Source organism: Triticum urartu, chromosome 3, assembly GCF_003073215.2.
Source record: "Triticum urartu cultivar G1812 chromosome 3, Tu2.1, whole genome shotgun sequence".
Lineage (NCBI taxonomy): Eukaryota > Viridiplantae > Streptophyta > Magnoliopsida > Poales > Poaceae > Triticum > Triticum urartu.
Window position 1 is genome coordinate 536,320,530 of NC_053024.1, and position 27,965 is coordinate 536,348,494.

The following is a 27,965-nucleotide window of genomic DNA, read 5'->3' on the forward strand; positions in this document are numbered from 1 at the left end:
GTTTTGGAGCCCATCTTCTTTTTGTTAGCATCACACGCCATATTGTGGCCACGGTTAAAAAGTATACGAAATTTTGCATATTTCCGTGCAGTCAACTGTTTTTAATCCAGAAATATTGATTCACATTCAAACTATTTTGAAAAATAATTTATATAAATATTAAATCCAAATAATTGTCCACGCATAAAAATCAATGGAATTTAAGATCTTGTAATGAAAAAAATTGAAACTAATTCCCGGTTTGATGTGTTTTAAAAATGTACAGCCCATTTCTGGGCAAACCGAATGAAACTCTCCTCGTCTTGAAAGATTTGCAGCCCAGCAAGGCCGATAAAGCAAGTAGGCCTTGTTTGGGTATTTCTTTAAAAAAAATAGAACTGGGCTAGCCATTTTCAGCAAGAAAAAAACACAACTGGGCTCATGATGTTGTAAACATAAATAAAACCCTGGCTAGACCGGCCACAACCCCCGCACAGCCCCGTTGTTACCCTGATCCATCGCTAAAACTAGTATAAATAACAACTGCGTGTTCCTCAAAAAAACTGCGCGACTTGCTGGGTCCCTGGTGTCAGCCGCTTGTAGTGTAATTCTCTCGTTTATTGACTACGTTGACAATGGCGTGAGCCCCAGATGTCCAACCAATTAGGAGGAACCATATTTTTGGGCTTGTACTATAGAGGCACTTGCTTGCGTACTGCCATGACGCTGGTGGGTCCCTACTGTCATCCTCTCCACATACAGTAATCTCCTTGTTCCTCTTGGTTGTTGACGACATTGACAACGCAAGAGGGCGGCGCACCGCGCACGGCGAGCGAACCAAGGCCGCAAGGCATAGGACGACAGCGAGGCCTCGGACGGAACGAACATGAGTCGTTGAAGATGCACCGGTCCAGTTGCAGGCGGAGGGGAGTACGAGGGTTGACTAGTTCGGGCGCGGGTGTGTGTTGGGGCTGACGTCGTCGGAGAATAACAGGACGTGTGGGGGAATAGAGGGAGGGACTGGCCAACATTGGAGGCTACGTACGGTAGGGCGGCGAAGGCGCAGCCAGCCATGGGAGGCGGGAGCAGGCGGAGCCGACGGGGTGGTTTGGTTTGGGCAATTGGAGGAAGAAGAAGACAAGAGATATAAGATACACGACAGATGTTGGATGTCAATCCAACGGCTGGTAGGCAGAATCGTTTGTTGACTGGCTAGTAAGTCGACACCACCTTGGATAGGCTATTTCCTCGCGGGTCCCAAATGTCAGGATCCAAATCTGTCATGGTCACGCAGCCTTTCCTATGAAAATTTACAGCACATTTGATGTGCTAGTTCGAAATAAGTTTGGGGGTGCTGGTGGGGGCTAATCACTTGGCTTCTGTAATGCATAGTGATCTCAAGCAGCCGGCGAGAGTGATGTTATTTCCCTTGGTTTGGATTTGTTTCAATATTTCACTCTAAATTAAACGAATGGCAAGCCATTTGACTAGTTTCAAAGAAAATATGACAGTCACAGCTGACTTGAAAAGGGCAGGAACATCTAACTCCAGCTTACAAACTGTACAAAAGCACGAGGGTTAATTGTTCATCAGGTTTACAAAAAAAACCAGATTGAAAAGGGCAACAACATCTAAATCCAGCACTGTTTTCGGCAGTCACAGTCAAATGGATCGGTCAGGTCCATAGAATGAACATCCTGGGTCGTAAAATTTACTGGATTATGACCACAATATGTTGTGAATAGAAGCCCGACACGTTCAGAAGCTCTTTTGCCCACCTGAAACTCCTTTTTTTGCTCTTCGACATACCCATCTGTCAAAACCATGCTGCTGATAAACTTAAGCCTGATGGACAATAGTAACCTCGCATTCAGCAGGAAGAATGTGACAAATCTTGTGTTTGCACGGTTGGCTACATATCGTTCTAGCGTTATTGTCTTCAATCGAATCTCATGAGAAGTGAGAAAATCCTGATGCTTATGAATCCACCGATTGGTTATAACTTTCTTACCCCGTCCTGTTGCCTAAATAGACATGAAGATTGAAAACGGTTAAGGTCTAAAAGAAGAGTGTCGAAAGAGCAACAACTGAACGGTTAATTCTAGTACACTATATGCAGGCTTCCAATGTGCGTGAAATTATCACCTTTATATACAACTTCTCCAGACATGGAAAGCATTGCAGCAAGCCAATAATCTTGTTCAGATCAAAACTATTCATTTGGATATATAAGATCTTAACAGAATCCAGCACCATTGATAGGCCATCCATGGAGAAACTCTTCATTGAGCATAGAACATAATATTAGTACAAAATGCATACTCCAAGATGATATATAAATTATGCGCAGAAATTTAAAATGCAGCTTATGGTTACAAGTGTAGATGATAATATAAAGTACCTGAAGAACTGTGGAGCCAAACACCATATTGAAATGAGCACAGAGATCATGTATTACACCCAAGGTCTCCAGTTCAGGCGCATAGAGGACGGTTATTTGCAACGGTGAATAACTAGAATCAAGGATCAACCTTTGAAGTGAAGGGGCATCTTGGATGATGAGCTGCCTTCCCTCAAAAGAAATTCCAATTCTTACAAGGTTAGGCAACTTTATTTGGAGACAACCGATTCTAACTGTGAAAACAAGCACCAAGCACTCCAGCGCAGGGCAACTGGAGTGGATGATGCTATGCAATGAGGCCTCCGATATACAAACCCGCACAAGAGAAAGTTTCTTGAGAAATGGGACTCGAAGGTTTAGTACCAGATTGTCTGGTAGGTAGCACTGCGCAAAGGTGGCGGTGTGGAGAGAGGAAGAAAACCCCGAGATGGACATCAGTGCTGAGGGCACAAGTTCATGGTGTTCGGTATGTGGTATGTGATTTCCAGGGGAATAGTAGAACTCAAGCAGCTGTAGTTCTGTGGATTCAGGGGATTCCAGCCAGGCATCCGTCGTGCAAGGCATGGTATGCTTGCTCAGGTAGCATGACGGGATGCAGAGGCTTTGAACGGAGCACTGGTGGGAGGAGATGATGGCTCTGGGGATTTCAAAATCATTGAAGAGAGAAGCTAACGACAGTCGAGATTAAGGGGAACGGCACGCCATAGAGGGCGCCACAGAATTGAGGGGACTTGGGTACGGCAGCAATCCTTGGTGGGGAGAAGCGAGATGATCTCCCAAGGATGGTGTCCGGGAGATCGCTGATGCAGTCCACCCGAGATTCTATGGGTTCCTGGGATCCGGTGGGGGCGGGGTCGCCACTTCTCCCCGCGCTACCGGGTGCGGGATCTACAACAGGCATTGCCGCTGGCGGGAGCCTCATCTTCTTGGCGCTGGGATCAGCCGACTCCATTTTCCTCGAGGGCGCCGCGTCACGCTCGTGGATTTGAGCAGAGTAACGAATGACAAGCCTAGTTGTAGTGTGAGCGAAGAATAAGGGGAGCTGGGGGTTTTCTGTAGGAGTGAGGAAGAAGGGGAGCTGGGGTTTTCTGTAGGAGTGAAGTGAGGAATTTGGGGGTACGAGTGGAGCGAGCTGACGTGAGGTGGGTGGGAGCGAGGAGGAAGAAGAGCACCCAGGTTTTTGAATTGATTTTACTATTTACTAGTGTGGATGGGCTGTTTTGTCTTGGGACCCGAGAAACAATTACTACTAATACAGTGGCGACACTCTACAGCTACCCAGAAAAACAATTACTACTAGTACAGTGGAGACACTCTACCGCTTCTGGCTCCTCCTGGGTCATTGAAACTTCTCCCTCTACTGAATGTCGTTATACTTTTGTTCACCGACATGTATGCCATGCAATGCGCGGGCCCAAATGCCATCCACCAAATTAGAAGGCAATATGCAGGCGGAGAGTCACCCCGGTCGTATCGCGGCAGTAACGAGCCGTCGTATCACAAAACCCCACCTCCCTACAGTCTAAGTTTGACGGACGAAGCAACCATCATTTCACTCCTTGCTGAATCCCCTTCTCCCACACCGTCTTCAAGAAAGGCAACACATGCATCTGCCATTGTTCTTCTCTCTGAACGAAGGGAAGGTAAGCGTATCCGTGATGTTGGTATATTTTCGTTCAGAGGAAAAAAAGAACTTTTGCAAAGCAGTAACCGATCCTCACTCTCTTTTTTGTTTCATTGTCATTGCGATTGTGTTTTCCTTTCAGTGGACTCCTAGTATTCGTCAGTTTCATGATGGACCAAGGAGAACCAGGCAAAGATCTGCCGATATTGGAGCAGACGCGGGAGGCTGATCCCCACGAGACAGAGAGCTCCAAGAAGATGGAGGCAACCACCGAGGCGACCCCAGATACTGAGATGGTCAACGCCCCATTTGAGGTTACAGCCCCCGTGTCACTGCAGGAGCAGTTTTCCCCCTTCGAGGATGTATCCCCTCCCCCCCCCACCCCCCCGCTGAGCTGCCCAAGGTGATTTCCTTCTTTGCCGATCTTGATTGTGGTTTTTCATCTAAGTATGTGGTGATTTTTTTTATAAAAGGAAGTATGTGGTGATTAATAATGCACAATTTTATTAGCTTTGATGCCATGGTATACGTAGTGGTTTAAATAACTTGTGTTTCTTATACTGAAAAGTAATTCAGAATTTGTTTCTGTTTCAATTAGAGCCCTGATGCAGACAAGGATTGTGTGGTTGTACATGTCACTCGCTATGAGGCGGACGACCTGAATATACGCACTGGGAAAACAGAGTTCTTAGGCTGTTGGATCCTGGAAGCCATTTGCGGTTATACCAATGAAGAGTTGTATTCCAGCCTCACTGTTGTCAGGCGTGTTGTCCAAGGTTTACTGAAGCACAAGAAGTTCAAAGCTACTCCTTTGTTTGTGAGGAATACTGTTCTTGTCAAGCTTACGCAGGAAGATGACGTGGCATGCCTCCACAAACAAGTTTATTAGTGGCAAAGCCACAAGGTTGTCTTCATGAAGGTTCACAGGATTGAGCTGCTGCGGGACGTCCTCGATGATGTTCATGGCAAGGTCCGTCTTGTGTCCAGCCCAAATTAGATCGGGGCATGAAATAGTTGCCCCAGCTAGTGTTTAATAGTAGTTTGGATTGTGTCTAATTATCTGAACCTTGCCTGTTATCGACCCCTCTGGGGCTAGTACTCTGTTTGAATCCGTCTATGGGAACTGTTGTTACTTTTGTGTGCCCGTGAATCATGTGAGAACCATCGTAATTGTTGCTGAAACAGATGCGTCCTCACTAGTTTTTTCATGAATATGGCATGGTAAGACATAAGTTGTCACGGTTTATCATACGAGCAGTGTGTGTTTTGACGAAATAGAGCACTCGTTCGAGAACCGTGTGCCGACGTATACATAAGTACTTGTAAACACTGTTGGTGCTACCCCACTTGTAAGCAGTTGTGCAAAACACGACACATTGGCTCAACTCGCTTCAACACTAGGCTATCGACCAGCTAACAATCAACAATCTGCTGTCTGGCATATAAGCAACTATGTATCTTGTTACAATGGTTCATGCAGTTAATTGAGGCCACAATGTAATAAATACCAAACGTTCACACGCTAGTCCAGCGCTCATCTGGAACACTCACATTAAACTCGTCTTCATAAAAAACTTGAAAAGCATAAGTTAAGAAATTTTATACATCTCAATGATTCATAGAGCATAACAAACATATACTAGTTCAAGGCAAAAGACAAGGCCCTGTTTGGATACTCTAACACAGTTAGAGTTAGAGTTATTTTCTAACCCACTCTAACCCAAATAAGCATCTCTCCACCGGGATAGTTGGGTTAGATGGAACTAACGCACTGTAGCCCTCCCTGATTGGATACTTTTGGGTTATTTGAGCCTCCAACTAACCCAAACTAGCTCTAACCCCATGATCCAAACAGGGCCAAAGTTGTGAGAAGGTTTACAAATTAGGAAAAAACAAGCAAGGCTTCTCTCTGAGCAAAGGGCCTCCCGGCAGGCTTAAATTTCCTGGAGTTCACTCTGGTTTTTTCTAGTTGCCACCATTCAGGGTTAGGTTCTCTCATTCCAGAATAACCAATTATAATTGTGGTATCAGCTGGAATGCTGAACTGAACCATGCAGTGTATTGACCAGCTGAAATGCTTGTGCATTCCACTAAATTTAAGCACCGCTATTTGCAGAAATAAGCAGACCACAATGACTCTTGTCCGTGCACCTATCCAAAAAACCGCCGTGCAGCCGTGCCAGCTAGTCCTTGGTCCATGGATGAACTAGTAGAAAGTGCATTCCGGACTAGGATGCAGTTGTTTTCGCTCGTCCCTGCACTACAACCAGGAAGTAAAATGTACGAATCAACTTCTTTTAGATTGCGTTGGTCATTCTACCTTAGTTACTATCAACGTAGGGATACCTTGAAGACGAGAGGTTAGACGACGGCAGCGAGGGATAGCCATCTCATTTTGTGCAGTTGTACTAAAACTGAGGTGTGTGCTTTTTATTGCGCGGATAGAAACGATACGGAGACAGACATCCCGAAACGATATGGAGACAGACATCCCTGTTTGCGCAAATAAGATATACGGTTATTTAAATAGTGACAGATATTACTACTTTCCCCCGTTTCCTCTTAGAACCAAGTCTTAGATTCATGCTACAACTTTCCCACTTTCTTCGCTATTTGAACCAACACTTTGGGTCGACTGTATGAAATAGCTTTACTTCTAATCTACTACTCCTATAATGCGGCAGCTTTGAAATTGGATTTACCACTCCATCTTCGGTTCTCCCGACCAAACAAGCATTGGCTCAAAATCCACCGTTCATTTCCCCACTCATGCATATCACTGCCGTCCATCAAACAAAGGATGACATGATCTGACGACTAAGAGCTGCCGGATTCGCTCTCGCTCCTCGTGCACATGGCCGACTCTGCTCTCCAAGTAAACAAATAAAGAAGTCCCCGTTGAATCTGGATTGCACCTACTGAAGTTGAGAAATGTCTAGAAATTGCTGCCACCTCCTCACATGCAAGTACGACAAATTGGCAAATAGCTAGCACATTTTGGTTCCCCATTGTCGCCTAGGAAATAAACACTCTACTACTAACTAATTTTTTTAGATTACTGTAAAAATGGATTTTTTAGATGCCGCTATACTGCAAAGTTTACACTGTTCACATAACATAACATTGCATGGCTGATGCTAGCTAAAGTTTTATTCCGCTTCATCGAGAAATGTAATATTTTTATTATTCGTAGAAAAAGTGTAATATTTTATTTCAGTCATACATAAGCTATACCTCAAGCTAATACAGGACATGAGTGTCTGTCAGACCTAAATGACTTATTTAGTTGCACAAAATAGTCCATAAACATGCATGTAAAGCGTCAAACAACTCTGGAACTATACATCAGTGGAACCCAGGAAACAACATATAATAAAACTACACCTTTTATCTTGTAATCAAATTCTTACTTGGAACTCAGTTTGATTTGTGCAAGTGATTTGCTTCTTATTTCAGAATAGTCCTTAGATCATGCAAACAAACACACTATGATATCTACTCAAGATACGAGTACCCATTTCTCTCTCTAAAAAGAAGGTATATGAGTATCTATCATATAGAACATACGTGCAAAGCACGTGCCTTAGTAGAAGTCTAGGTGGCTTTGGAAAAGCAGACGGAAGTAGAAAAGGATCCACACGAAGGGAGCTGGGCAGTAGAGCAAGGCAGATTCGAAGGAATATATACCTGAGGGTCGTTGGCATGTCGCAAAGACGGCGTCGGGAGGCTGCATCTTGGCCACAATACCGCAGGGAGGAAGAAGGGGTCGGAGGCCCTCCCGAGCCGGCGCTCTCTCGGAGAGAACGGCACGGCCGCCGATCGGGACGCGCGAGCAACCGTTGGTCTCCTCCCTCGCCACCAACGACAGCGTGAACGATGCACCTACACCCCTACCCCGGTCGAGGTTGTCCGGCCGGATTTGTGACCAGCCGTGAGCTGAGAGAGAGAGTGTGACCACCTATGTGTTGCTTAGATCTAGAAAGCATGAGAGAGTGAATGAGAGGAACCCTAGTAAAGCAAGCGCTAAGGCTCCTGCTTTTATATATAGTGGAGTGATTTTGTTGTACCAGCTTCAAAAAAATGCGCTCCTACGTGTACCCGCGAGTGGGTGTGAGAGAACTAGTGCGTGCGTGCACCGCTTCTCTTCGTGAGAGTACAATATACTATGCCCAAAGAACGTTCGTCGCAAGAGTAATAGTACAAGTGTGTGACGTGTGAGCTAAAATAAAATGTGCGCACCGTCTTTTGTTTCTTAGAAGTTCTGAGGGTAGGGTGTGAAGAGCACATATGTGTGTGACGTCTACCTGCAGATAGACGGTGGGTGCGACATGCGAGTCTGTGAGAGGACTCGGGAGAGTTGTGACTCGTGAGGGTGCGTGTGCATGAGAGAGAGGGGGGCACGTATCAATGCAATGCATGTGTCCGTAAATCATTATCCGACAAACATTCGCCACAAGCCTTTTCCTGACGAATGCCGTAAGGACCGTTAGATCGGCATCCGACAGTGTCAGTTTTGCCATGTCATTTAACAGAACAGCCACTCCTCCTACACACAAATCTTCCTGTGAGTGTTAGCAACTGCCGTATGCTCCCTCCGTTCCAAAATGCAGTGCATATAGATTTATTGAAAATTCGAACCTCGCAAACTTTTACCGAGTTTTCGTGTACCAAATTGCACATGTAGAATACCATGTATATATCATTTCATTCATCTTCGAGAGGTAACTATAAAGTTGGGTGAGGAGTCTACAAAGAAAGACCATCGTATCACCTGCAGCAATTTCAAGCATCCTTTAGTGTCGAGGAATATCATAGGAACTCTATATGATATGATTTTTATAGGATTTTTTCCTTTAGAGCCAATTGGTTCATAGGAATAGATTCATATACTCCACATTTCAAAGGAAATAAACATGATATCATTTCTATAGCTTTAGAGCCACTTGGTTCATATGAATGGATTCCTATACTCCCTTAATTTCAAAGGAAAATAAACATTAGCGTATATTCAATAGAAAAGTTCCTATGATATGAACCAAATTACATCTCTTTTCTAATCCCTCCTCATAGGAATTGAGAAACATGTCATCTCTATATTCAATAGAAAAGTTCCTATGATGTGAACCAAATGACATCTCTTTTCCAATCCCTACTCATAGGAATTGAGATGCTCCATGTCATCTCTTTCCCTACAACTTCCATGTATACATCTTCTATTCCTAAATAGATAGTACAACCCACTAGTAGCTTTTTTCCAAAACATGCAACTATGGCACAAGAACTATATAGTGTGCCAATAACTTTGAAAGATGGTCGCTGGATGAAGCTAACCCAACAGTGCAGAGATAGGCAAATCCGAGCACTACCGGCCGTTGGATATCATCAACATTCCACCAGATCTGCCACATATACAATTTAGAAGACTCCATGGTTGAACTTAAGCATAATGCACAAACCTCAAAACACAAGCACTTCTCCTTTGTTCTAGAATCTTCTGTATCATAATTGATTATTTTTTTCTAAATAAATTGCCATTATTTGTTTTTTACTTTATGATTTACTCCCTCCGTTCCAAAATAGATGACCCAACTTTGCACTAACTTTGTACAAAGTTAGTGCAAAGTTGGGTCATCTATTTTGGTATGGAGGGAGTACAATGCACAACCCCATGAATCTTAACATTTTTACAAAACTTATTGATTTTGAATGAGATGAACTATAAGTACTAAGCGAACATCTACATAATGCATATATGACTCAAAGCTTTACATCCTATAGTGTGTATTTATTAATAATTTGGTTTCGAAATCTCATGCATTCAATACATGTGTACCTTACTAGTTTTGAGTAGAGTAGAAAATTTCACGCGGCCCCAGGTATATCAAAATGCAGGGCCCATGCATCATTGCCTTTCGGTCGAACCTACATCCACAATTTTTTGTACGTACTATATCTCCACTGGTCCCCGAACCCAAAATGCTGCCTCGTTCCCGTAAAACCAAGCGGCCCACACATATTTAAGGCATCGGCTCGAACCCGTTTACTACGACGTGGCCCCGCATGCCATAGTACTCGTACAAACCCTACCACCGCACTCATCATCGGTTTTCTTCAAGAGGATGAGGGAGAAGCCGATTTGTAGTGGAGGCGCTATCAAAAAAAGGATCTGTAGTGGAGACCCCTACCCTAGGGTGCCCTAGGTAGCTGCCGCACACATCATTGTTTTCTCTTTTCTTTATGCTCTTGCGCCCTAGAGTGAAATGATGGTTTCTTCGTCCGTCTAGCTTAATGCGGGAAAGACGGGGATTTGTGATTTGACCCCTTGTCGCTCATTTTCTACTACTGTGGCGCTACGACCGGGGTGCCTCCAATTCCAACCGCTGCTCCGAACTGTAATTTGGTGCATCGCATGTGGAACAAGACGGTGGATGAGCCACATGTCGGCCAAAGGGGTCCTGTTAAGTGTGTCGCCATTTCGTGTGCGGACTGACCCTGCTTGAGTTGCTACGCCAACACGACAGGAGTAACCTACCACTTGGTTTTGGTCCTTGGTGAATCCCGACCATATTAATCTAAAAATATACGTGCTGAACTACCCTCTCCATCTCGGTTTTTTTTATTTTTAGGCGTCTCGTTTATAGGGCCTGCACGTAGTTCTAGGTATGACTAACTAAATATGAGTTACTATGTCACAAAAAGTATATCATTGGATTCTTAAGCGGATGTAGTTGTATTTAAAAGTCGAGGGCGGGGCTTTTCCTGTGCTGTAGGCACCGGGGCAGTTCCTCCTAGTCGGTTCGACTGAGACGGGAGAAGACGAGGGAGTAGGCTGCTGCAAACGTAGGGCTGTGTGATTTGACAGCGAGTTACTGCTGGACAAGTGGGGCCCCCTGATTTGACATGCCATTATCATTTTAACAGCGGCGCTAAGACCGGTGTGAGTCTCCCAGATTCCTGACCACCTCCATACAGGTGCCTGTCCCAATGCTCCACCATGTAGTAGAGGCTGGCTCTTGCATGAGAGCCCACTTCTCCACTTTTTCCTTGCCTCTCTTTCCTCCACATATGCAAAAATGCCATGTAAAGCGCACTATTGTACTTACTTTTACTTGCTCCTACAGGTGCTTAAGCTTGTCACATAAGCATAAAGTCTGATGTGGCAAGTTAATCAAGAAGAGAGAGACTAGTTTGGTGACCCAAGGAAGAAATGGTGCTAAGCGCATGTACCTAGGTGAAAAGACAATTTTGAGTCTATAGCTAATTACATGAAGCAAACTTAGCAACACCATTTCATTGGAAGAGTTCACTCCTTGGAAAATGCAATAAATACACGCCCTTAGCACCATTTCTTCCTTGAGTACGAAGAAAGAGATAGAGAGGAGTAAAAAAAATACACTTATAGCCAACCTTGTTGTAGTATGAGTGACTAAGTGATGACTATTTATGACATGCCAACATTAGATAGCCTAACACACCGTGTTAAATATCCAAGGGCGCGACCGCGCGAGCGACGCGACGGTCGTGGTAGGCGCGACCATGATACGGGCTGCTGGCAGCCCTTGGATCTGAGATCAAACGGTCGCATGCTAAGTTGCTGAAAATTTGCAGAATAACCCTCCAGGATAGGATATTCACCCATAGGTCTAGAATCACGCCATGCAACCGTTCGATCTCATATCCAAGGGCTCTCGGAAGCCCGTATCATGGGAGAATGGAAAGCCACTACCCTGCCGTTCGCACGCTGGCAGTTCGCTCCTACTCGTCCCCGCACGTCCTTCAATACTACGGCGGTTCGCTCCTAGTCGTCCCGCCCATTCACATTACTGCAGTTCCACTAATCCTAACCCTCCTCCCAAATCCATGGCGTCCCAAATCTCCACGATCGGCGGTGAGTACAAGGTTAGAACCATCACCGGCGATGAGTTCGACATCATCTACACCCGTTCTTCCGCGACGGTGAAAGGATGCCTTCTCGCTTCAGACGCATGTTCGAAAACTCAGATGATGAGTGGGTCGCTGGGCTAGATGTTGAGTACACCATAGTCCTGGGACCAAAGAAGGATCTAAAGGACGAAGAGAGGAAGAAGCCCGTCATGATCCAGGTTTGCGTAGATAATATTTGCTTGGTCTACCACATATGCCATGCCGATGTTGAGTGCCAGGATTTTAAGAACTTCCTCAAGGACAAAACAGTGAAATTCGTTACTGTAGACCTTTAAGAACGACAGGGATGTCCTGCGTCGGATAGGTCTCGTTGTAGGCAACCCCTTCGACCTCCAGAAGAATCGGCTGGTGTCCTCTCGTCATCCTTCAATGCTGACCCTGGCAGGAGCCATGGTTCATCCTTCGTACGGTAAACTGGAGAAACCTCCATACACGTTTCATCGTCATGCATGGCAGCGGAATGTACTAGATATAGACCACATCCACTACGCTGCAATGGATGGCTATCTTTGCTTCAATATGGTTGGATGAAGAGCAACAGCCAAGTGTGCGGTTCAAGCAAAGAAGTATCGGCCAAGAGGAAGAGGGACAAGGACGAAATCGAGAACGTGGACGAGTACTTCGAGTAAGGTGGCAGTGTCGTTGCTCATGGTGGTTCTAATGCAGTGTCTACCGGAATAGTTGCAAAGTTTAATTTCAGGTGTGCTTAATTTAATTTGAGGGGTGTGTTGTGCTGAGCCCCCAGCAGAACTATGTTATGTTTCTTCTCGTTACTTTAACTCTTCAGTACGTACATACTAGTATTTCTTACATTTCATCTTTTAGTTGGTATAGTACTACCACTCGTTTCTTCACATTATATACGTACAATATATATGGCCAACATCATATAGCCAGCAGTTTAGTAGTCAAATAATTTCAGGGTGCTTAGTTTTGTCAAAGAATTCCAGGATGCTTAGAGGGTGCTTGGATCCAAGGGACTTATTTTAGTCTGACTAAAAATAGTCTCTTTAAGAGGCTAAAGTTCCAAGCACCCCTGACTAAAGAGGGGCTAAAACTAGTCTTGAGACTAAATTTTTTTAGTCAGGGGTATCCCTACTAAAATGTGGATTAGTCCTCTCTCTACTCATTTAACTCCTCTCCTTTAACACATGAGAGTTCTAGATTGGAGGGTTTGCAGGATAATAAATGCTCATTAACTTGATTTTAGCCTTTTTAGTATTTGGATCCAAGCATGGGTGAGGCTAGCATGTTTTAGTCCCACTACTTTTAGTCATGGGACTAAAACGTATCCAAGCACCCTCTTAATTTTATTTGAGGGGTGGGTTGTGCTGGACACCATTATTGTGACTAGCCTTTTTAATAGTACTATATGCATAATTTGGCGACGAGCGCTATCTATATGTACCACCTTTTTTTAATTTCAAGTTTTGCTCCATGGCGCAATCCATCGATAGTACTGTTGTACAAAAGTATACATTTTTTAAAAGGCTAGAGTACTGTTCATCACATATATAGCCAGTTAAATTCTCAACCTAGAACGACGTGCATGCCATGTAGTAAACCGATACGGAGGAAGTATAGTAAAAATGAGGTGATTTTACCAAGCGATCAGCGGGGCAGCATGGCCTCTCATGCGGTCCCACGTGTCATGATGTACCAAGGCGATGCGCGTGTCCCTCTTGAGGCAGAAGCAATACTAGCACGTGGTTTGAGATGATGGCGAACCGAAGTGTGAAATAATGGTTGCTTCATCCGTCTGGGAAAGTGCCGCATTGTGATTTGACGTCTCATTGCTCATTACTACTACTGGGCCGGTACGAGTGGGGTGCGTCCCCCCTGCTGTTCTGCACTGTTATTTGGTGCTTGACACGCCGACCCGGTTGCTATATGTCCCACATGTCGGCGACAGGAAGTACAGAATTCATGAAAGGGAGCGTCGATGGAGGAGTATACTACAGAATTCATGAAAGGGAGCGACTTAGTTTTGGAAAAAACTGTTTTTACGGAGTACGTACCCACTAGGGTTTATAGGGCTCATCTAAAAAACATCATTTTTCCGTTTGATAAGTCTCAATTCTACTATACTAGTAGTAGTACCATTACATGTTGGATTTCGAGGTGCGTTAGATCACCCGACGCAAGCAGTGTCAAGAGGAAACTAACCAATGCATGTACAAGTTCATGGAAATTTAGTGGTCATTCATGCATTCGTTCTAATTAATGCCTCGGTAAACATAACTTCTTGACAAAAATGAGCGTACTAATTACTTGTGCAAAATACGAAATTAATTCGACCACTCACCGTCTACCTTGGTTGGAGAGATTTTGAAATTGAGCCATAAACTGGAAAGGAGGGAGTAGTAACATTTGTCTCGATTACTATTTGTGGCCTTGTATAGATGCAAAATGTATTTTTTATAGTGGCCTTGTATAAGTAAATGGAGGGAGTACTAACCAAAGTACGTAGTAGGGACGAGGAGTAAACAGAGGGAGTAGTAAAATTTTCTCCTCGTGCTGCGAGCCACCGCGCGCGTGGGCGAGGGAGCGGGCGTAAGGCGTACTAGTAAGCAAGCTTCACCTCATCCTGCGAGCCACCGCGCCCGTGGGCGGGGGATACGACGTACTAAGCAAGCTTCTCCTCGTTCTGCGAGTTGACGGGACACATCAAAAGTACTCCAGTGTATAGAGTCTTGCATCTAAGGTAGGCCCCACATGGTTTGCCTCTTTTTTTAATTTAAAATAACGCGTCAAGTCGCAATTTGTTAGTTCACCCGTGGTAGACGATCCTCCCTCCAGTGGACAACCAGTACACGTGCCAAATTACCACGTGGGCTGCCTTTTTCGTACAGAAATGAGCTCCACCGTGTACCTGCATGGGTGTGGTTGGGAAAGAGACGAGATTACGTGCGCCGTGCGTGCACCTCTTCTCTTCGTGCACGTCCCCCACCTACGTGGGTGTGTGTGTGAGAGAGATACAAACCTAGACATAATGCGCCGTCCATCCCCATGCCTCTGCCCAGTCCGACCACCAGTCACCACCACGCCCCACTCCTCCTCACCTTATCTCTCATCTTTCTCCCTCCATTTTTATACACAAGGGGCCACTATCAAAATTATAATTTGCAAATATAAAAGGCCACTAACACTAATCGATGCAATATTAATGGTGTTTGCCTCATGGTACTAGCAAAGGAGGACATTAATTATCCATTGCATGCATGCGGGAGTTTGTAAAAAAATGCATCTTGATGTTACGTGCAATGCACGGGCATCTTGCTAGTCCATGAAAACAACACATGGCAAAATTCCACGGTTGGGGCGGCAACTGGCTCCGTCGAGCGAGGGGAGGGAGGTGGATCATCGAGCTGCATAGCTCGTATCCAGCGGGCTACCCAGCCGGCTTGGATGCGGAATAACTACTCTTCGTAAGCCATTATAAGAGTGAGCAAAATGGTGGAGGAGATAGGGGAGCGGCCCGGTCATGAACGGACGTGTTTCCAGAGTGGGTTTCTATGCTTCCACACGGGCGGGTTTCATGGAGGCGTTTGAATGCGGCACAGAGGCGTGTTCAGCCGGGCGTGCTGCGCGTGGCACCCTCGACTCTGACCTAGGACACCGCGCCATTCTTCCACTAACATGTGGGCTCTTTGGGTGCATGGCATGCATGTCAGTGACCCAACGCAGGCAGCACACATCAGAGGAACCTTTGGTGGGCCAGGGTGGTCAGAAGCGGGCATTTCATAAACCGATGATTGTTCATTGAGTGTGACGTCATCTTTTTCATGTAGATAAGCCTACTATGTTGACAGCCCGTTCGATACGTTGTGATTCATAAAGACCGCTGCAAACATCAATGTTCTGCTTATCAAAAATAAGATTGATTAATACCCATAACAATCTATGTCCTTAACAAAGGGTGCATGCACGTATAGGTTGAACGTGTGTCTTGCGTCGTGTGTTGTGTGCATGCAGGCGTGCGAGTGTTGCGTGCGTGCAAGGGTACGTTTCAGTGTTGCATGCATGGGTGCGTACGTGCGTGTGTTTGTGAGTGCATGTGTACGTGTCAGTGTTGCACGCCAGCATGCGTGTGTGTGTACGTGTCAGTGTTGCACGCCTACATGCGTGCGTGTCTTGCGTGCGTGCATGTGTACGTGCGGGGTGAGGCTACACGTCAGTCGACTGACTTTTTCACCTCTGGTCATTAGATTTTCCAGCCGTTGGATATGAAATCAAGGGCCTCCAGTTTATCATCAAACTCCACCCCCCTGAGCCGCCAGCCACCACCGGCCGAACCGCCAGCCCCCGCCGCCCGTGGCCGGCCCGCCCTCCCGGAAACCACTCATTTATTACCATTTTTCCTTCATTACACGCTGACGGGTGGGCCCTATGGTAATGTGCGCTGCTGAATGTGGACCGTTTGTCTGGTCAATTGATCATGTTATCAACAAATTACGGAGCTGTATGGTGAGCCAGTGACCCTATGATCACCATAAAATGTACTCCTATTTTATTAACACAATACAGACTCAAACTACCATTTCTTTCTTTCATATACGGGCTGATAGGTGGGCCCCACGGTTACGCGCCCCGATGGTGCAACACTAGTTGCGCCGCATGGAATGTTTGACTGGTCAATTGATTGTGTCATCAACAAAATACAGAGTTGTACGGGTTAGCCAGTGACCATATAATCATGATATGTATTTGTTTAACACGGTACAGACGCAAGGGCTCATATATACGCGCAAGCACTCACCGCTATAAGCGCACACACGCGAACCCTACCCCTATGAGCACCTTCGAGAGAGTGGGCCAGCATATATGATCTTGAGATTTTACGAAGTCACCATAGGTGCCTCGTAGTCGAGTGGAACGTCTCCTCCCACTGAACGTACATCGCTGGAAAGTACTGAAATTAGCACAAGATAAATGCGAGCACCGGGACTTTAACCTTGGTGGGCTCGAGAAACCATTGTTCTCTAACCATCCAACCACATGTTGGTTAGCATGACAAAATGTATGTGGTGACCATGATGAGCTTATTCTGAAGTCCAGTGACCATACCGTGCTTTCGCTTCAAATACAATGACCATAAGTGTCATCAACAAAATACGGAGCACGCATCAAATGCAAAGTCCGTTAGTGTCATCAACAAAATATGGAGATGTATCGTGAGCTAGATACCATTGTACTATTGTATATCCTTATTTTCTTAGTGGCCGACTGCGTGTGTGGTGTGGTGGGCACATCATTTCTAGTTGTGGTGGGTCAACATGAAGACTCATGGGTCGGTTCCATCCTGCGCCACATATAGGTTGGACCGAGACGTGTTATATGAAGACCCATGTGGAGGACTCGGCGTACAACACGAAGCTACCAAAGTCGCGGAGGACTCTATCCCCACTGGTGATAACCCGACTATATATGATTTGTAACCCTAGGCCCTTAGTATGTTATACAAGCTTGGGGGCTAGTTCGTCGATAGTATACACACTCGCACAATTCCTGGTATTCACGTGTACTTTGTACACACCCCTATCACTAATATATAGTACCAGGAGTAGGCTCTTTCTTCAACTGCAATTGAATTCTAGCATGTGCCTGTGTTTATTTCATATTATCGATCCATAGAGTGAGAGCGGTTTGAAATACAGGCAATGGATGCCTTTGCAATTCATATATAAACATTAATTAGTGCACTCCATGTTGTTAGTGTGAAGCACTTTATATATTTGTCACTTGCATGGATACATTCCAAATTGCTAGCTATGAAATAGAATACATGTCGAATTCAACATAAAGGGGGTTTCGAAGATTCGAATTCATAGGAAGTGCATTCATCTATTTGAACCCGAGATAATGGCATTTGTAAATTAGATGTAAAAGGGGGCATCAATCTTTGTTGTGAGTTTGAACATGCTATATATATTCATACGCATATCTAACTTTTTTTTGCAACCAAGGAGATTATATCTGGAACCATGCATGAACTAAGGTAAGTTGCATATTTTTTAATATATACTCGTGTACAATGTATATTCAAATGTACCCCCTCCATTCCAAAATAATCGTAGCTTTGGGATTTTCAAGAGTAAAGATTTGTGAAGTTTGACAAATCCTGAAAGTTCAATTCAAGAGAACCAAAAACGTTAAATGCTTCTGCTCCCAAATATTGAGGGCTCCTTTGATTCAAAGGAATTGCATAGCATTTTTGGAGGATTTAAACCCTTAGGAATTTTTCCTGTGATGCTTGTTTGATTCGTAGGATTGGCATCCTTAGGAATTTTTCCATATGATCCATTTGTACTACATTTTGGAGGAAAATTTCTATCCACTCAAACCTCTTTGTAGAATTCCTTTGTTTTTCCGATGCTATCAAACATTCTTTCAAATCATGTAGGATACTATGGGACATGTCACCCTATTCCTGCATTTTTTCTATTCCTTCATTTTGACAATCCTGTGAATCCAAGAGGCCCTGAACGAAGCGCCAAATAGGCCTATGGTCACCCGAAACCGCGCGAGACTAATGTTTTGGTGGTAGGAAATTACTGTCCTGACTCTGGCCCGTGTAGCCTATCGGCCCGATGTCCAAAGGTCTAAACCGGGGTAGGTTTGTAACTTCACCAAGACGCCAGAGAAGCATTCATACGCCGTGGGTGCCTACCCATGCGCTCGGCCGAAATCTATCCCGCCCACATTTGGGACACCTGACATGACTGTCCTACCCCCAACCTGCAATATGTCCGAAATTTCAAACAAGCGCGTCTCAAACCGAAACATTGTTCCCTGCCTCCCTCCGTTTCCCCATTCATACTCCATGGGCGCGAAAACGCCCTCTCCACCAGCCGCAAAACCCCAGCCTCCTCTGTCCTCCATCCCATAGTGGCCAATCCACCGCCACCCTCCTCCATCACGCCGGAGCCGGTACCCCGACGTCGTCGTCCAATGCAACCGCAACCGCAACGCCCTCAAGGACTTAGTAGCTGAAGCCGAGGCAGAGCTGCCTCCGCGACGCCGACACCGACGTGCACCGTACCAGAACCACTCCGACCATGCCATCCTACGCCTCACTGCTGCGACTCCACTGTCGCAACCGTCAACCGCACCGGAGCTGTTCCCGCTACGCCATCGTTCGCCGCCTCGGATATGCTTCCCCGCTGCCGACAGACGGCCATCGCACCACACTCAACAACTTGGCCATTGGTTCGTCCAAGGCTGCACCGTCCTCCACAACTTCTGGTTTCCGGCGAACAAGAAGAAGATCGTCGGAAAAACAGAAGGAGGACACAGCACTGCCAGCAGAAAGAGGTACTCCTCTTCCCTTATTCATGCAAATCTTACGTCTCAGCTCACACCGTATTCATCCCACGAAAGAAACTAGTTGAGCACTTCTTACTGCATCTTCTTCGTGATACTAAATGCACAAGGTTTCCTCCCTTTTACTATTTCACCTTTGCTAGAGGTCAGTAGCCCGCCTGGATTTCAATTCAGGGTCAGTCGAATCGCAATTAAAAGAAGCAGCACCCGCTTAGGCGCGCGGAGCACCTAGTTCGCCTGTTCCCCGGGGAAGCGGCGCATCGGTGTCTACCATAGGGGTGTGGGGCGCAGGAGCTGCTTGCACCCGATCTGGAGGTCGGTGGGGCTTGAATGGATGGCTGGGGGGCGGTGCCAAGCACGGCGGTGCGGTGAGGTCGAGGGGAGGGCGCAGGCAGGGGAGGAATACTGGGCCGGTGGTCGCTGGCGTTTTGAGGAAGATCGTCAACACTGACTCACTGGAGCTAGATGAAGGCGATCTGCCCGTTCTTTGTACATCGGACGGTGCAGAAAGCATGGACTGACCTATTTGCTTTCAGTCGACTGTTATTTTCATAGAATCCTATAGTAATTTAGTGTGCCATGCATGTTGTAGAGCTATCATATGTCTCCCGTCATTTATTTCTCACCGACCTGCTATCTGCTACCTTTGCACTATACTAATTGTGCACACACTTCACCCATACTCACACTATTGTTTTTTATGCATGGGTATTTCAGACTCTGACACAGTGTTGATGAATGCAGAAAAGAAAAGACAGAAGTCGCTCCAGTGTAATTCAAAGATAAGCACTAAGCGTTCCAGCGCTCTAACGGGTGCAATGTCAGCAGTTGGAGACAGTAAACTTAGCTCTGCAGTTGAGGATCTCAATTGCCACACACAACCATCCCAGGTGCTTGCTTTAACTTCGCGCTGTCAAATGTGGTTGCATGTTGCATATGGTGTCTAGCTTGTATTGCTTCCAATTTGGTTAAATTGCATCTGCTTACTTTACACATTATACCTTTGATAAACATGCCTTCCTGTTTTTGATACATACTACATATGTCTATTAACCATGTTCGTACATCAAACTAATGCTCTTTTATATCCCTCGTCAATCACTTATGATGAGACAGTCACCTGGGTGGGTTTCTGTGAGACGCCATACTCGTATAAAGAGTGCAGTGTCATCCTCCCCACATGATTCTCAAGAAATAGCAAGGCTAAATGAAGATAGTCAACGTAGCTCTCTAGTTGATCACCGCAATTCCCCCACACGACCATCGCAGGTGCTTGCTCTTACTTGGCAGTGTGATATGTAGTGTTCGTCTTACATGAAAGTAGTGTTCGTTAGTATCATGCATCAATGAGTTCTGAAGAGCAAATTTTATTTCTTTTTCTTGTGGGTTTGACTTGACAAGGCAAAATCAAGAAAGAGGAAGGAAAAGAGTAAGGAAGGCGATGATGGTGGTCCTCTACAGCAACGTAAACGGAGCATCTGTACCGATTCTCCTTATACTGATAGTGCATTACAAGGTCCAAGTCTCCGCTCCCCTACTCCACCATCCAAGGTGCTTGCTCTAACTTGGCAGTGTGATATCTGGTTGCATGTTGCATATGGTGTCTAGCTCGTATTGCTCCTAATTAGTGTAAATTGCATCTGCTTAGCTTACACATGATACATGTGAATATGACACGCTTTCCTGTTTTTGGTACATACTATATCTTATGATAAGGCATTTTTTCTTGTGTATCCCTCATCAATGCTCCTAATTTGTTAAATTGCATCTCCTTAGCTTACACATTATACATGTGAATATGACACGCCTTCCTGTTTTTGGTACATACTACATCTGCCTATCACACCATGTTCTTACATCAAACTACTGTTCTTGTGTATCCTGTGTCTATCGCTTATGATGAGACAGTCACGCGTGTGGGCTAATATGAGACACAATACTCTTATAAAGAATGCAATTTCATCATCTCCACATGATTCTCAAGAAACAACAAGCCTAAATGAAGATATTGAACGTAGCTCTGTACCTGAAGACCGCACTTCCCCTACACCACCATCACATGTGCTTGCTCTAACTTCGCAGTGTGATATGTGGTTTCATGTTGCATACGGTGTCTAGCTTGTAATGCTTCTAATTAGGGTAAATTACATCTGCTTAGTTTACACACTATACCTGTGAATATGACATGCCTTCCTATTTTTGGTACACACTACATCTATGTGTTAACCTTGTTCTTACATGAAACTACCTCTCTTCTGTATCCTGCATCAATCACTTACGATGAGTCACCTTTATTCATTGCATATTGCATATTATTTCTAGCTCGTTGCCATGTATTGCTTCTAATTTGGTCAAATGCATTTGTTAGGGCACCCTTTTAATTTGGCAGAGTGATATTGGTTTCACCTTTCATATGGTTTCTAGCTTGCATCGATTCTAACAAGTTCAAGCACCTTGTGCTTAGTTTACACTTTATACATCATACATGTCAATATGTCACGCCGTCCTGTCTTTCATATATATTCCATCCTCCTATCATGCGGCTGCCTTACATGAAAGTAGTGTTCGTTAGTATCATGCATAAATGAGTTCTGAAGAGCAAATTTTATTCTTTTTTCTTGTGGGTTTGACTTGACAAGGCAAAATCAAGAAAGAGGAAGGAAAAGAGTAAGGAAGGCGATGATGGTGGTCCTCTGCAGCAACGTAAACGAAGCATCTGTACCGATTCTCCTTGTACTGATAGTGCATTACAAGGTCCAAGTCTCCGCCCCCTACTCCACCATCCAAGGTGCTTGCTCTAACTTGGCAGTGTGATATCTGGTTGCATGTTGCATATGGTGTCTAGCTCGTATTGCTCCTAATTAGTGTAAACTGCATCTGCTTAGCTTACACATGATACATGTGAATATGACATGCTTTCCTGTTGTAACATCCCAAATTTTCAATTTGGAATGTTATACATAGTCATCCATGCATATCATATTTTATTCGCATTTCGTCTCGCGATCCTCAAAATCCTAAGAAACTCAAGGACCCTCGGAGAGAGTTGGGGATTTCCCGGTTTTTGAATTTGATCTCTATCAAATTTTGAAAAACAAGGATTTTTGGTTTTAATTATTTTCTCTCCAAAAATATTTCATACTAAAATAAATGAGAGGAGATAATATGACTTCTGCAAGATAATTGAAATAGCGGAGGAAAAATATTAAAATCAAATATTTGTTTTATTTGGATTTTATTGCAATTTTGTTTGCATTAGAAAAATTGCACGTTTTTCAAAATTGCATGTAGGGCCAAGAAAATATTCATCTCAATCTAAATATTTTATTTAGGCGGTGAAAATTTATTTTGGCATTTTTAGATTTTTATTTATTTTTCTAGGATTTTTTTTCGGTCGGTGAAATATTAAAAAAAAGTTCCCGCGCCCGACTGGGCCTAAGGCCCAGCCGAGCAGGCCGGCCCAACCGCCGCCGCCTCCTGCGCGCGCACGCGCCGCCACTGCCGCCACTCGGACCAGAGTCCGAGTTGGACTCCGCCTCCGCCGCGCCTTGCCCCCTCCTCCAAGCCGCCCCGCCCTGCCCTTATGTACGTCGCCACCCCGCCCCCAAACGCCACCACCGCCGCCACCGCAACTGCCACCGCCCGCGCTCGCCACCACCGCCGCCCGCACTAGCCGCCGCCGCCGCTTGCCGACGCCGCAGCCCGCGCCGCCGCCAAGCGCCACCGCCCTGCAAGCCGCCGGCCCGCCGCTGCCCCGCCCACTGGACATCTCGCCGGAGGTAGCCACCGCCCCGCCGCCGGTTTGTTTTATAAAGACCGTCCGGTTTTTTTAGAAACCCTAGGTCTGTTTTTTTGGTTTCGCCGGTTTTTCTCGGTTCCTCTATTTAGCGGACGTTCGTCCGTACGTTCGCTTTAACGAACGGTTCTTCGCCAGTTAGATACAGCTAATGAACACTCGTTCGTTAGTCTGTTCGTCAGTTTTCTTTTATCGGATTTATTCCGCGATTTTCTCTGATCGAGATTTCTGATCCGATCTTAGTTTCTGTTTATCTTTTTGCTCGTTAGTCGAAATCAGGCGATTCAAGCGCCTAGAGTTTCGTCTCGAAACCCTCCTTCCGTTTAATCAACTCAAACAAGTTTTCTCTACTGTAAATTTGACCTAGTTTTAGATTAGTAAACGAAGCTTCTTTCTTTCGCCGTTTGAGTTTCGTTGCTCCGTTCGATTTGATTCTTTTTGTGAACCGGAGTTCTTAATTTGAACTTTCTCGTCAACCTATTTTATTTGACTTTTGCTTGTGCATTGTTGCTTGTTACTTATGTATGCTATTTTTTGCTTGCGATAGAACACCCTAGTGCGAATCATGCTACTACGAGTCCCTAGGTTTCGCAGATCGTCAGCAAGGCAAGTAACACTTTGATCATACCCTTTTATCACCCAGTTTTTATGAATTAGTTCCAATCCTCAAACATCGCATGATTAGGATGTCATTAACTTATGGGTTGGGAAGTAGTTGAAGAGGTAGAACCTATTGCCCTGCTACATTCAAACCCTTCGGTGTTACTCTACGCGTTGCTTATATACTATGCTATGCTATGCACGTAGACGTGGTTTGGGTTTGAGTGAAATACATGACAGATGTGAGCTTGTTAATTAATGGTTCAACTTAAGGTGGCAACTTAATCAAACAACTGGGTGGATTGAGGCACCTGGAGCACCCAGTGTTGCCTGTATTTTTTTGGAAATCCCGGAGTACCCGTGTGATCTTCCTATGGACCGCCACCCAGGCTCAAAGGGAATTGAGAAGATTCATGCTAGAAACTTCCGTGTGCAGCCACAAGCTATTATGGGCTCTAGATTAGTTGAGTAAGCTACGTGAAGCTCTTGAAGAGGCAGATCAGCAGGTAGTGGGATATAGGTTTGGTATGGTCTGTCCGGAGTAGAGAGTTAATGTTTCTGAAAGACTGTGTCTCGGTCATCCGTTTCACAAACACCCTGTAGTGTGAGAAATCCAATGGAGGAGATCGAGTCTTGTGGGGAAAGGTGCGCAAACCTCTGCAGAATGTACAAACTAATCATGGTTAGTCATGTCCCCGGTTATGGACAATTCTTGAGTATCTAGTACTTGGGTTATCAAAAGTATCTCATCATCTTTAACTAATATTGTTGGGTTGTTAATCACTTTAATTGGGATTGAGTTGGTGGAACCTTCTCAATGATGTTTCATCTACCATGATAGTAAAATTAAAATCTATTCCTTTGTTGTAGGGAAAAATTGGCTTTTGGCAAAACTATAACCATAGAGCTTTCCACTAGCCAAATATGCATGTAGTGATAGCATTATTCTATTCTTGCTCTACTGTTTTACTTTGCCAGCATATTCCATGTGCTGACCCATTTTCGGGCTGCAACGTATTATGTTGCAGACTTTTCAGACGAGGAGTAAGGTTCGTTAGGTCATTGTCGTGCAGCTCAGCTATGCCGTTGGAGTTGATGGACTCACTTTATCTTCCAAGCCTTCCGCTGTTATCGTATTAGATGGCCTTAATCCATATTATTGTAATAAGTTCTCTCTTGAGACGTTCGATGTAATAAGTGTGTGATTGCTACTCTGTTATAAATCCTTCGAGTACTGTGTGTGTCAGCATTACCGATCGAGGGATGACATTGAAGCACAGAGACTTGACCATCTGAGGTCGGGTCGCTACAAGATGGTATCAGAGCACACGCAGAGTGTAGGACACGACCACTAAGATAAACTCTAGGTCACCCTTCTCTTCTCATTTCTGACTCCTCTCCATTTTCTACTCTTTAGGATGACGGAGATGAAGAACAAGTTTGCCCAACCGGATGAAGGCACCCCTTTTGGACGCCACTTGAAGGAAGTCACTAGGTACCTGAACATTGGAATACCAAGCTTCACCAGGACGTACAATGCCACTTTACCTGAAGAGGAGCGTTGGAGGATTCAAGTACAAGTTCCAGGAAGGACGTTCTCACCAACTTCTAAACCCATAGAGTTTTCTTTCGAAGCACCCACCTGGAGTCTAGGCAAGAGCATGGCAGCCCACATTACCATTGGACGCATTGGAGAAGTTTACAACAGGGAGCTTAAGGACACTATTTACCAAATATGTGGGCGCCGAGATGAGCAATGGGAAGTAATCAGCACCAGGAAGGATAGATCCATTGCAACTTTCATCCAGGAGTTAAACCAGCACATTCGACGCCAGGAGAACCAAATGTGCGCGGACATGATGGACTTGAAGAAGGCGAAGACTAGGATCAGCGAGTTGGAGGAAGAACTCAAGTTTACACGCGATGGGTATGAGGAGGAAATCAAGACACTACTGGAGAAGAATGACGACCTAGTCAAGAAGATCGGAGTATTCATGGGAGGACCAGCACCAATAGAAGAAGAAGAACCCAAGGAGATACGCCCTGAGGACTACATCATCATCGACAACACCGATTCCGATCCTAGTGATGATGACTATGAAGACGAAGCTGGAGCAGACATCATGGAGTCTAAGACCGATCAAAATTTCTAGATGACTACCATATATCACTACTATTCCCCCATGTATTTAGTAGTAACTGAGCACTTGTGCGATAGTTCTAGATCGTTTGTATGCCCTTGCTTGATTAATTGAGTGAAATGATTGTGTTTGTCTCATATGCATATGGGTAGTGTTTTCTCATTAGACCCCCTTCTCTATTCTAATCTCTTCCATCTAAACCCTCAGATGCCTCCGAGACGTGACACCAGTTTTGCCTTCCCACCGGAGCTCACCCAGTTGATCCAACAGCAGAATACCTTGATGCAATTGCTAGTTCAGAATCAGGGCAACAACAACAACAAGCCGCCGCCCGTGGATAACCTAGCCCGTTTTCTAAGGTTATAGCCACCGGTGTTTTCCAGTAGCACCGAGCCCATAGTTGCGGACGATTGGCTACGCCGTATTGGAAGGGAGTTGACCACCGCAGGTTGCACAGATGCTGAGAGAGTGCGCTTTGCCGCACATCAATTGGATGGACCAGCAGCCTCATGGTGGGAGAATTACACAGCCACCTTTCCTATAGCCAATGTCACTTGGGACCAGTTTAAGCAAGCTTTCTGCACAGCCCATGTCTCCACTAGAGCTATGCAAATGAAGAAGCGTGCGTTCCGCAACCTACGCCAGGGGAACCATACTATGGCTCAGTACGTGGATGAGTTTAGCAAGTTATCTCATTACGCCCCTGATGATGTGGCCACAGATGCCGCGAAGCAGGAGAAGTTAATGGAAGGGCTGAATGATGAGATGAGCATGCAGTTGATGGTAGCAACCTTCAACAACTACCAGGAGTTGGTATATAAGGCTCTTATGATTGAAGGGAAGCAGCAGCAGATTGAGAGCCGCAAGAGGAAGTATGGACAAGGAAAGTATAACTCAGGAGCTCAGCAGAAACCTCGCCTAACCCCGAGCTGAGGAGGACTTGTCCATAACCATGGAGGTCACAACCACACTGGAGGAGGACCCATAACCACAATGGATCTAAGAATGGGAATGGGAACGGAACCAACAATAATCACAACCGCCCCAACCCAGCCACACCCGCCAAAAGGGACTTAAGTCATGTTACTTGTTTCAAAGTGCGGGAAGACTGGACACTGCGCCAAAAAATGCCCTAAAGGAAAGAATGGGAATGGAAATGGGAGCGCTGGGAAGAAGCCAAATCCATTCAACAAAGGACAAGTGAACCACGTTAACGTGGAGGAGGTTGAAGAGCAGCTGGACGTGGTAATAGGTAAGTTTTTGGTTAGGTCATTTACCGCTCTTGTTCTTTTCGATACTGGTGCATCGCATTCATACATATCAAGGGGATTCGTGGATAAGTTTAAACTACCAACCCAAACCCTTAGGACCCCTCTTTTAGTGAATTCACCCGGAGCAGAGTATATGGCTAGTAGATGGTGTGACCAGATACCCTAAACCATTGGTACACATGTTTTTCCGTCCGACCTAATTATCTTGGAGTCACAAGGATTGGATGTGATATTGGGTATGGACTGGATGTCAAAATTTGGAGGAAGCATTGGCTGTGCTAGTAGGTCGATTTATCTCACCACCCCGGAAGGGAAAAGGATTAAGTATGTATCTAGGCATGTGCCTAGGAGGAGTCAAGTGAATGCCCTTACGGGAGTTGTTTAGGAGGAAGTGCCTATAGTGAAGGATTACCCGGATGTTTTTCCTGAGGAGTTACCAGGCATGCCACCGGATAGAGACATTGAGTTTTTGATAGAGCTGTTGCCAGGTATAGGACCAATATCCAAGAGACCCTATCGGATGCCCGCAAATGATCTGGAAGAAATTAAGAAACAGATCAAGGAGTTATTGGAGAAAGGATACATCCGAAGAAGTTCATCACCTTGGGGAGACCCAGTACTTTTGGTTGAGAAGAAGGATAAATCCCTGAGGATGGTTGTTGATTATCGAGCATTGAATGAAGTGACGATTAAGAACAAGTACCCACTGCCGATGATCAATGATCTGTTTAATCAGTTGCAAGGAGCTAAAGTGTTTTCGAAGATCAATTTGCGATCGGGATACCATCAGTTGAAGATACGAGAGAAGGATATACCGAAGACATCATTCACAACACGATATGGATTATACGAGTACACGGTCATGTCATTTGGACTGACTAATGCC